Below are 12,583 nucleotides of genomic sequence, written 5' to 3'. Positions count from 1 at the left end.
TGCTCTTTTAAGATACTGCTTATGTACATGTTTTAACATGAAAAAAGTAGTATAAAAATGACAAAGATACCACCATTTTCTCTGCATCAATCTTTATTATAAATTATTTTTGTGGGTATAGTACCGAGCTTACAGAATTTCTGAATGAATTTGTTTGATATGTCGGATTAGGTAATTAAGAATTTTTTTATGTTTATAGTCACAAAAAATTTTGTTTGGATTTTTTTTTTAATTTGTGGTACTGGAATAAAGACAGGTAAATGGTTATTTATTGTAATTCTATTAAATTAATTGAATGAGTGCACATTTCCAGAATTTCTGATGACCAGAGATATAAAACTACTTTTTAAATGCCCATATGAGTAGGAGTAAAGTTTTGTTGCGTCAAAGGACTGAGTCTCTCAGCAACACCGAATTCATGCAAGGACTGAATTTGTATTTGGTTCATCCCATGTCCAGTTCTGATTTTCAGACAATTATAGTACTTGAATGGTATAGCAGAAGTATATATTCCACGTTTGGAGAAAGAGGGAGGCGTCTCCAAGTCTTGGAAATTATGACAGAATTTAACCTTCCTTGTTTCTCAGAAATGATTGATTTCACTTGCACAATACTACCCACCATCTCTGGTGCCACTTGTGAGAACGCAGAGCTGCATCTCACGTGCTATATACCACAATTTGATTTCATTTCATATACGTTATGCTAAGTTCTAATGCAGCTTACACATATTCAAAACAATTGTTGCCCATAGCCTTTAAACTGCAACTTTTGCCACATTGTGCATTATTTACAGCCACTTATAAATCCAGAAAAATACACAGGCAGAGAAATCGAAGCAGGAGGTAGAGATTGTTTTAATGTGATTATATTGGCATCTGATATGATGGTGCTTTGGACCATATTGACATGAGTGAGGATTCTATGTAGCAACTGTTCAATACCATCCGTTGGACCTCTCTGATAGACCACTTAACTATCTCAGCTTTCCCAGTGATCATCTCATTTATCTAGGATTATTGCACTGAATTTACTGTTTGGTTTTCTTCCAGAACTGAAATGTCAAGTCCAGTGTCATGTATGCAGTAGCTTTGTGCTGTGAGAGCTTCGCAGATCCCCCAAAAGCTGCTAGCAGTTGATCTTTGGATAGAGCTAGAAATAAATAAATCCTCTTTAGCAGATCAATATTCATCCCATTTAATGCTTGATGTGAAACTTGTGGATTTGTGGCGGTAATGCTGATGCACAGCTAATCGTTGAAAATGGGCATTAGGGCTTTTATAGCATGGCAACACGTTGTCAGGCAGGAGGGGAAGGACGTGGTGAGCACAGCCTGGAAGAAAAATATGGTAAGTTGGTGTAAATTTGCTGCACATTTGGAATCCACATGTGATGTTTTACTATGTGCAATCCTAGGAATTAATAATACAGACAACAAATGGATCTGCAGTGTAAAAGAAATCCCTGTGGCCCTTCCTTGATTTGCCATTCTTCACGGTACTATGTATAACAAGGAAGTATCTGGCTCATTTGGAGACTCTGGTGATGAAGAAATTGCTATTGCAATATTTCCAATAATTACAACATAAAAATAGTTTAACATAAAATCCAGAAATATTGGGGAGTACTGGGGGTTCTTGTACTAGAATTTTACTCGGAAAATGGAGATTTAAGAGATAAGTGTGAAATGGTATACCGTGCAATTAAGCTAACAAGAAGGACATCTTGCAAATGAGAAAGATTTTAAACATGGGTAAAGCCAGTAGTTAATGTATTCTTTCTAGCCAATAATGTGAAAGTTGTACGTCATACCTTTCTTAGACAGCAAGGGTTCAATTTCTCCAGTTTTATTTTTTACTGTAAATATATGATAATTCATAATGTCATGGTATTGGAAAAAGCAACTTGGTGCTGGACATTCTTGTAAAGTGCAATAGCTTTCAGCCCAACCACATAAGCTGTAATATAGACATTCGTGGTTGCCAATGGTATACATATTCCCAACTATATTTCTCAATTGTTAATATAAAGCAAGCAAAATGTGCACATGAGCGCTGTGTGAAAACCTTGACTTCCCAATGTTCTAACAGATTCAGGCTGCCCTCGCCGAATTTTCTCGAGCATCTAAATTTATTCGTTCATATAAAGGAATGCCTTTGAGAACAAAGCATGAGAAATACACACTTACTGTCAGTATTGAAATTAGAGAACTGGTATTGATTTGTTTATCCCGGAGAAATGATATTCATTCTCAAATAGTAGGTTTTCATTTAAGTTTACTGAGAAATGAAGCATTATAATCTTTACATGGTGGGAGAGGTCATGAAGCTGAAAACGTGCAGAGTAACATCTGCCGACTCCAGTTAGTCAGTGGGCTGTGCAGAAGTGTCAGTTGCCCTTGTGCAAGTCCTAAACTTTAAAAAAAAAACTTTACCACTGATAAATTATTTTTTCCCCTGGATAGGAATCTCAGGCAGCCATGGTTCCCTCAGTTGGCCAAGGCAGACAGGAAAAGAGGGCAGTGGTGGTCACCAGATTGTGTTTATCCGCTAAAGAATAAATCAGTAAACAGGAGAGGAAAGGTATGTTTATGCTTGAGGTCATGGAAGTTGGGAAATAGTGCTGTGCAAGGTTGAAGATAACAATTGGGAAACTGTGTGGGTGTGTCTGCAATAGAGGGCACCTGTGAGTTCATGTGCATACATGCAAAAATGTGTTCAGTCAACCTGGACATGCAAAGAGGCACACTAATATATGAATGTATAAACACTCAGTGACACTATCTATACTGTGTTCTGTGGGTATATGTGTGTGAGTACATATATAAACATAAAAAAAAAAATTTTTTTTTTTTTCATAGGAATATCTTAATTATCTACTAGGGCTTAAAAAGACTAACGAATTTGAAAATACAATTTGAAAAGACTAATGAGTTTGGAAAGTATCTTCCCTGAAAATGAATATTTTAAGATTCATATGAATTCACAGATAACAGAGTAACAAAATATTAGTCACAGAAAGTAGGATGTCTTTTCTCCATCTTTAAATTTTGAGGTTGATACTGAAGAAGATAAAAAGCCCTTTGTTCTACACAGCAGATCTTTCACAGGAACAAAGTTGGGCTGATAGACTTACTATGAGAATTCTTTTATTGAATTTAAGTTGTACCTAAGGAGCCCTGGTGGCACAGTAGTTAAACATACAGGGTCTCAGCCAAAGGTTGATGGTTTGAACCCACCAGCCATTCCATGGGAAAAGAGACCTGAAGGTCTGCCTAGGAACCCCTATGGGGTGATTCCACTTTGTCCTATATGGTCACTAGGAGTCAGAGCCCACTTCATGGCAGTGGGTTTAGGTTTGGGGAAGTTGTGTGTAAGTCAGGGATTTTGTATTTCTTCTTTTTTGTCAAGAAAATAAATATTTTCCGGGTCTGAACATTTATTTGAAACCCATTTTTGGTCTTTCTGGAAAAATATTTCCACAAATATTTATCGAACACTTGCTGTGTATTAGGCCAGGTATGGCACTTGATCACTGATACAGTAAAACCGACAAAAGCCAGAAACTGTGTAAGGTGGAAACCTGTCAGTAAAGGAAAACTCAAATATTTTCTACTAAAAGGAGCAATAAAAAAAGTGGTAAGACTGCACCCTGTCAAAGGAGGAAAACTTGTGAGACCTGGAAAAAAAGGCAGTCCTGTTGAGTTCCTGCTCTCACAGGGTTCACTGTATATTTATCTCCAGTGCATAATATGGAGAGTCCCATGTGACCCTGGCTGTGCTCACAAACTACAGAGCTATGTAAATTCTCATAGATCAGAGTCTACCAGTGAAGTAAGTGTGAAAGCTTTTACCAAGCCTTGAGAGCATAGTCACAGGATGTGGAATGAATAAAAATAATATACCTGGTCCCTGCCCATAGGGAGATTACATTCTTCCATGGGAAACAAAACCACCCAGGTCAAACTACCCAAAGAAAGTCAAAGAATTCCTACACGACATGTTCAGCTTCCAAAATTAGGGAAACTAAGAGATCTCCCCTAGAAATTAGCAGATTTGAGTACCACCAAAATACAGCTAGAGTGGAAAACTAAAGGGAAAAAGTCAACAACTCCCAATAAATAGTTGCCCTACTACAGAGGTCACCTTGGAGAAAATGTGTATAGGATGAATTTCTTTTGTGAAAAATATGTGTGTTTATTTTAGAACTGAAACTTGTTTTTACTAATGGTGTACGTTCTACAGCTCATCTCTCTGAAATGATAGGCTTCAAAAGTAGATATTCCCCTGAAGAACATATTGGCTGATGATATCTTTTGGGGGATTCAGAATCATAAAATGGTGAAGTGGCCTAATCCTTGAACACTTTTTAGTCCAATTTTCTAAAAATTCTTGTCATACCGATAGTGAATTCATAGTGGTCTAGGTGAAAACTAGAAATATTAGCATTTGGACCAAATGGGTCCACTGTCTATTGGGAAATGTCTTCCATGGACAAATGTCCTCAAAAGAATCCTGGACTTATGAGTCACTGGCCGGCTGATGCTTTATCCATGCATTCAGTCTGTGTAAATACAGTCTGTGATATTTTAACTAAAATTTATCAGAAAAACTATTTAAATATAGAAGTTTATCATTTTACCTCACTTCTACTAATCCTTGTTAAAATATTATAAATAACACAGGGCTTAGAGTTGCAAAACAGAGATCTAACAAGACTTGCCCTATAATCTTTTTGTCAAAGATTCAAATAAAACCTTATAATAGATAACGAAATCAACCCACTTTGATCCATATGAATTATCTATCATTCTTATTCCCCTTATCTTTAAAAATAGAGAAAGGAAAACACATACACACAAACACACGTAAATGGATTATCTCATAAGGCTTTCTCAAAAAAAAAAAAGAAAAAATCCCTTGTGATTTCATGATATTATTGTAGGTGACTCTTCTTCTAAGGAGACAGGGATTGATTTGCTGTAATTTTACGAACCTGTTTGTCTTCCCATTGCTGGAATAGGCAGGGTTCCTTGAAAAGCTTGCTGAAAAAGGCCTGTGCCCTCTTTCTGTGAAGACAATGAATGAATAGGATTTTACACACAGACAATGAGAGAGAGGCAGGGAGGCACTTTGAAGTTTGAAATCATTTGACAACAAATTTTGACCTTCTTAAAAAATAATGAAAAGGATCTTTGCCGAATTTTTATTTTGTTTTCACTCTGCCTTGCGTTCATATAGACAGGTTCAGGCAGGAAGTACAGCCCGAACGACTCAACTAATCTGGACGGATTAGTTGCAGCAAGAGGACTCCTGTATGAATCTGAGTCATTTTCTTTTTTTCATTTTTGTAGCAGATCGAAAGAAAACAATTCATACACACATAAACATGCCAAAGGAATGCTTTCATGATAAGTCAGTCTGTATCTGGTCAAAACTTTTAATACAAAATCATCTAAAAATCATTTGCAGATAATTGGAATTATATTTTTATGGTAATGTTTAATTGGTAAGGTTTATTTTGGGTCTATTTATAAACTCTAAATAAAGAGAGAGTGTTTCTTGTTTCTGAATAAAATGTGATCTTAGTAGTAATGCTGAGTAAAATATTGAGTTTGGCATGGACTTGGTGCTTCCTCAATATGGCATCATCCTACTGGTATGTGCAGAAGGTAGGAATTAAGTCACAACTAGGAGGATTTTTAAAGGTGACATGTGCTCTAAATTTTCCATATTCCTTTGAAACCAAACTGTGTGTGGAAAAAGAAAAAAAAATTCAAGAACATAAATTCTAAGGTAAAATTACTCCAAGGAGGAAAAATAAAATCTATCCTTTGAAATATACCTAAAAGCAAAGATTTATTCTAAAATATCAAGGAAGATTTGTTTCTGGTAAGCACATGATTGCATTAGTCATTAAAGGTTAGCACATTATCTTCGGCACTCCAACCAGCCCCAAAACCTAGAACAATCATGAAACAAATGGATCAACTTAATTAAAAACTTAACCCCCCAAATTTTAAGCTCTCTTTCTTTTTATGTTATGTTCTCATTGTGTTTGCTTGGAAATGTTCTCTGACTATGGAGTGATACATTTATTTGACTCTAAAAAGGAAACCAAAACGTTTTAATGGTAAGCAAGTCACTGAATGGTTTTGTAATTTTTCCCAAATTTTGGTCCAAAAACCACTCCACAAATATAAGTGTTAGTGGTGCAAAGAATGCCAAAGAATGCCTACAATCAAGATGGTAACTTCACGTGCCCAGAGAACATTTTGATTCAAGAACCATGTTATCTCAAACCCTAGAAGGGAAATCTTATAGAAAGTACTTAAAACATTGGTTTTTCACTACAGAAACCCCACTGTTGGTAGGGTTTAGAATAGGCCGACAGATCTTACAGAAATCTATTTCTTACTATACTGCATAGAAACATTTCTCTCTTCTGTCAGCAACTACTTTAAAAAATATTGATTTAACTAATATGATATAGTTAATTATTCTTTATTATTAAAAATTTCAGAACTCACTTGGCTAACTAGTAGAAAAGGGCTCTATCATTATTGTGGTGTTAAAGCTTCAATATTCCATATATTAAAATTTATTATTAAAAAGGAGCTGATTGATTTGAACATTCCAAGCGTTTCCATGAATTTGTTTGGAAGTGTAGCTTGTGTTGGGTTTGAGCTTGTGATAATCCAGCACAATTTTATTTACTAATGCATGGAATGAAGGCAAATCCCGGTAGGAAAGTAAACAATTAGAAAATTTATTTGAAATTAAAGTTGACGTGAATTCATTAACTTGCTAACTGTTTAGCTAAAGAATTTGGATAGTATTCAGAATGTACCAAGATGCTTAGCAAGCTAAGGACGGACTCTTCCTCTACTTACCTGCTTTTTAATACGAAAGTGATTTTAGAAAAAAAATCAATTATCAAGATAAATGTCTCAATATGAGTCCTTTTTTACATGTGGAAAGACACACAATCTCATTTAATTTCATTGTTTTAAGACAAACGGACAAACTCTAGGAGTCTTACCAAAACTACTCACTGGTTTCATAAAACAAAAAAGCAAATTAAAAAACTACAAGGAAAATAATTTGAATTAAAAGTAGCTGCAGGGATCAAGTGGCTTCTTCACCCCCCCAACCCAAAAGCTGGCATACACACACATACACACACACCAATGAACGCAGATATTCACCCAGGTATTTGGATGATTTAATAAATCACAGTTATTCGAAGCTTTAGTGTCTACGTGTCATTCTCTCCTCTTATTGTATACCGTGGAGGTACCTTTTCTTTCCCTCCTTAGACTTAGAGAAATAACATTTGTCAGCATTTATTTACAGAAGTGTTTAACTAAGCCTTACTCAACTTGTTTGCTATCTTTTCTTGTAGTCCTGTGGGTAGTGAAGTTGGATAGATCTGGAACTACAAAGATTATGCAATAATCCTTAGAATATAATTGCACAAAATGTGTGAGGTTTGGGGTCAGTACATTGACATCTTTCTGTTCTCTGGTCTAAAAGGACAGCAGAGGGAGCCCCTGCACGATTTAAGAAAACCAAAGGTTGGCAGAAGAAAGACTCTTCAGGGTGCGAGATTATGTGTGGTGCCCTCTGCTGGAGGCACTGGTATAAAGTTTAGATTTCAAAAGGAAATTGGTAAGCACTGAATTCCAAACTTGATTTTAGCATACTTTATTACCAGTCATAATCCAGAATATAGCAGCATTTTTAAAATAAAATTAATTTTAAACAATTTGGCTCATTTAATAAGGAATGTTCTCCTCGAGCATTGCACTCTTTTGAAGAATTATCTGTATGAGATTAAATGGACAACAGAAACTCAAACACAGATGAGAGTTTTAAGGGGCAAAGAGCCTGCGTTAATGGTGGTAAAACAATTCGGGCAGAGATAGGGAGAACGGTGACACAACGTGAAGTATGTAGCCATTGTCAGTGAACTGTGTATATAAAACAATAAAATTAAGGTTAACTACTTTCCATTTAAAAAATAAATATATGACCTACTTTTTTTTTTTTTAACACAAAGTTTGAGGTTGGTGAATAAATTTCCGTAGAAATCTCATCATTTCAAGTTTTTTTTTTTTAAAATCACTGAGTTATCACATTAGTTCCTCCATAGCTGTATAACACCTATATATTCCAGAAACCTAATTCGCAGCAGATAAACTATGTCATTCATATGACAATAATGGAAGTACATCATTTAATATAAAGTAGTTTTGCTGTACACATCTGTCAGTTTGTTGAACTGTGGGGGCTTCCTTGTTGCTGTGATGCTGGAAGCTATGCCACCAGTATTCAAATACCAGCAGGGCCACCCATGGTGGACAGGTTTCCAGCTGAGCTTCTAGACTAAGACAGACTAGGAAGAAGGACCCAGCAGTCTACTTCTGAAAAAAAATTAGCCAGTGAAAACCTTATGAATAGCAGCGGAACATTGTCTGATATAGTGCTGGGAGATGAGCCCCTCAGGTTGGAAGGCGTTCAAAAGACAACTGGGGAAGCATTGCCTCCTCAAAGTAAAGTTGACCTTAGTGGCGTAGATGGAGTCAAGCTTTCGGGACCTTCATTGCTGATGTGGCATGAATCAAAACGAGAAGAAACAACTGCAAACATCCATTAATAATCGGAACCTGGAATGTACGAAGAATGAATCTAGGGGAATTGGAAATCTTCAAAAATGAAATGAAACACAAAAACATTGATATCCTAGGCATTAGTGAGCTGCAATGGGCTGGTATAGGCCATTATGAGTTAAACAATATTATGGTCTACTATTCTGGGAATGATAACTTGAAGAGGAATGGCATTGCATTCATCATCAAAAAGAACATTTCAAGATCTATCCTGAAGTACAACTCTGTCAGTGATAGGATAACATCCATACACCTACAAGGAAGACCTGTTAACATGACTGTTACTCAAATTTACACACCAGCCACTAAGGTCAAAGATGAACAAATAGAGGATTTTTACCAACTCCTGCAGTCTGAAATTGATCAAAAATGCAATCAGTATGTATCGATAATTACTGGTGATTGGAATGCAAAAGTTGGAAACGAAGAAGGGCTGGTAGTTGGAAAACATGGCCTTGGTGATAGAAAAAATACTGGAGATTGCATGATAGAGTTTTGCAAGACCAACAACTTCTTCATTGCAAATACCTTTCTTCACCAACATAAATGGTGACAATACACATGGACCTCGCCAGATGGAATATACAGGAGTCAAATTGACTACATCTGTGGAAAGAGACAACTGGAAAGCTCAAAATCATCAGTCAGAACAAGGCCAGGGGCTGACTGCAGAACAGTCCATCAATTGCTCATAGGAAAGTTTAGCTGAAACTGAAGAAAATTAGAACAAGTCCTCAAGAGCCAAAGTACGACCTTGAGTATATCCCACCTGAATTTAGAGACCACCTCAAGAACAGATTTGACGAATTGAACACTAATGACCAAAGACCAGATGCATTATGGAATGATATCATGAACATCATACATGAAGAAAGCAAGAGGTCATTAAAGAGACAAGAATGAAAGAAAAGACCAAAATGGATGTCAGGAGAGACTCTGAAAGTTGTTCTTGAACATCAAGTAGCTAAAGCAAGAGGAAGAAATGAATATTTCAAAGGGCAGCTCAAGAATACAAAGTATTATGATAATATGTGCAAAGACCTGGAGTTAAAAAAAAAAAAAAAAACCAAAAAGGAAGAACATGCTCAGTATTTCTCAGGCTGAAAGAACTGAGGAAAAAATTCAAGCCTTAAGTTCCAGTATTGATGGATTATACCGGGAAAATATTAAACTACACAGAAAGCATCAAAAGTATGGAAGGAATATACAGAGTCACCACACGAAAAAGAATTGGTTGACTTTCAGCCATTTGATTAGGTAGCATATGATCTGGAAGCGATGGTACTGAAGGCATAAGTCCAAGCTGCGCTGAATGCACTGGTGAAAAACAAGGTTCCAGGAATTGACAGAATACTAGTTTAGATTTTTCAACAAATGGATTAGGCGTTGGAAGTGCTCATTTGTCTATGCCGAGAAATTTGGAGAACAGCTACCTGGCCAGCCGACTAGAAGAGATCCACGTTTATGCCTATTCCCAAAAAAAGTGATTCAACTAAATGAGGAAATTGTCGAACAGTTATCACTGATATCACATGGAAGTAAAATTTTGATGAAGATCATTCAAAAATGGCTGCAACAGTATACAGACAGGGAGCTGCCAGAAATTCAAGCCAGATTCAGAAAAGGATGTGGAACCAGGGATATCATTGCCGATGTTAGATGGATCCTGGCTGAAAGCAGGGAATACCAAGAAAGATGTTTACTTGTGTTTTATTGACTATGCAAATGCATTTGACTGTGTGGATCGTAACAAATTATGGATAACATTTCAAAGAATGGGAATTCCAGAAGTCTTAATTGTGCTTATGAAGAGCCTGTCTATAGATCAAGAGGCAGTTGTTTCAACAGGACAAGGGGATACTGAGTGGTTTAAAGTCTGGAAAGGTGTGTGTCAGGGTTGTATCCTTTCACCATACCTATTCAACCTGTACGTTGAGTAAATAATCCAAGAAGCTGGACGATATGAAGAACGGGCATTGGGATTGGAGGAAGACTCATTAACAACCTGTGATGTGAAGACGATACAACCTTGCTTGCTGAAAGTGAAGAGGAGTTGAAGCACTTATTGATGAAGATCAAAGACCACAGCCTTCAGTGTGGATTACACCTCAACATAAAGAAAACAAAAATCCTCACAACTGAACAAATAAGCAACATTGTGATAAATGGAGAAAAGACTGAAGTTTTCAAGGATTTCGTTTTACTTGGATCCACAATCAACACCCATGGAAGCAGCAGTCAAAAAATCAAAAGATGCATTGCATTGAGCAAATCTGCTGCAAAAGACTTCTTTAAAGTGTTAAAAAGCAAAGATGTCACCTTGAAGACTAAGGTGTGCCTGATCCAAGCCATGGTGTTTTCAATCACCTCATATACATGTGAAAGCTGGACAGTGAACAAGGAAGACCCAAGGAGAATTGATGCCTTCAAATTGTGGCGTTGGTGAAGAATATTGAATATACCATGGACTGCCAGAAGAATGAACAAATCTGTCTTGGAAGAAGTACAACCTGAATTCTCCTTAGAAGCAAGGATTTTGAGATTTTGTCTCACATATTTTGGACATGTTATCAGGAGGGATCAGTCCCTGGAGAAGGACATCACGCTTGGTAAAGTAAAAGATCAGTGAAAAAGAGGAAAACCCTCAACCAGCTGGGTTGACACAGTGACTGCAACAATGGGCTCAAGCATAACAACGGTGAAAGGACGGGGCAGTGTTTCATTCTGTTGTTCATAGGATTGCTATGAGTGGGAACCAGCTTGATGGCACCAAACAACAGCAACAGCTTTGCTGTGGATGAAAAAAATCTGTATAATGGAGTTTTGGATCAGTGTGTGTACTGACTGGATGGCGAAGTAGATAAATGTGTTTTCCTTTTGATAGTTCAGTGATAACTCCAACTATTGAATATCATTTCAATTGCAGCTTGCTTTTCAATTCCTTTGAAGAACTCTTCAAAAGAAGGTATTATCTTAGAGTGATTTCAATTTTGTTGTATATATGCAATTATTAATTGTTGTTGTTGTGTGCTGCCGAGTCAATTCCAACTAATTGTGACTCTATAGGACAGAGCAGAACTGCCCAGTAGTGTTTCCTAGGCTTTAATCTTTATGGGAGCAGATTGCCAGGCCTTTCTCCTATAGAGATACTGAGTGGGTTTGAACTGCTGACCTTTAGTTAGCAGCCGAGCACTTATTCGCTTGCCACTGGGCTCATTATTAATAATTATAAATAAGAAATTATTAATTGTAATTTTTACTGAGAACCAACAAATCTCTAGGTCCTTCATATAATATTGTGTTAGAAGCGATCACTTGCAAATGAGACAATGTTTATGAAGTCCACTTGTGTGAGCCATTTGTCAATGAACTCTGTCCAGTATATTAAAATACCATGCAGAAAAGCCTAGTGTACTTGTGCTTAAAAGGTATAGTAAGGTTGGAGAATATTTGCTTAGTTATATTTTGTCATCATCTTATGACTGTCTGAAGATTTCGTCTATAGGAAATAAACCAAATATTTAACAGCAAAGAGTTTATTTGATGTTTTGCTTTCAGTTTTGACTAAATTACCTGAATCTCTTTCAGGGCTTAGCATATTTATATTATTTATTTACTGCCTTTATTTGTTACCAGTCTTAGATGCCCTAGCAGTAAACTTTTTAAAGATTGATGCATCTCTAGGTATGCAAAGAATACAGAACATGATGTGAATTTTTGTAAACAAATTTTTACACATATAGTTATAATTCACGATCTCATTATTTTCATTCAAAGCACATCTTAATATGAATATTCCCAGAGGTCTAGAGTGACTTTAAGGTACTCATGTTATCCCATGCATCAGGCTATTTTGGCTTCAAAAACATGGTACAAAGTTTATCAAATGGTGAATTGCAGTAGTTATACTTA

The 12,583-nt window shown here is 36.4% G+C and overlaps 1 long non-coding RNA gene across 1 annotated transcript in view; it reads right to left on the bottom strand.

Moving 5' to 3' along the window:
- Positions 1-1,273: 1,273 nt before the first annotated feature.
- LOC126077551 (uncharacterized) overlaps positions 1,274-12,583 on the bottom strand; it is a 93,964-nt gene continuing 82,654 nt past the window's right edge. Inside the window, exons 2-3 of the long non-coding RNA XR_007517767.1 lie at positions 4,996-5,068; positions 1,274-1,333 (exon numbers count right to left, since the gene is read on the bottom strand). This is a non-coding gene — a long non-coding RNA (uncharacterized LOC126077551). The remainder of the gene's footprint in view (positions 1,334-4,995; positions 5,069-12,583) is intronic.

Source organism: Elephas maximus, chromosome 5 (assembly GCF_024166365.1).
Source record: "Elephas maximus indicus isolate mEleMax1 chromosome 5, mEleMax1 primary haplotype, whole genome shotgun sequence".
NCBI classification, from domain to species: Eukaryota; Metazoa; Chordata; class Mammalia; order Proboscidea; family Elephantidae; genus Elephas; species Elephas maximus.
This window is presented reverse-complemented; position numbering and strand designations above follow the sequence as displayed.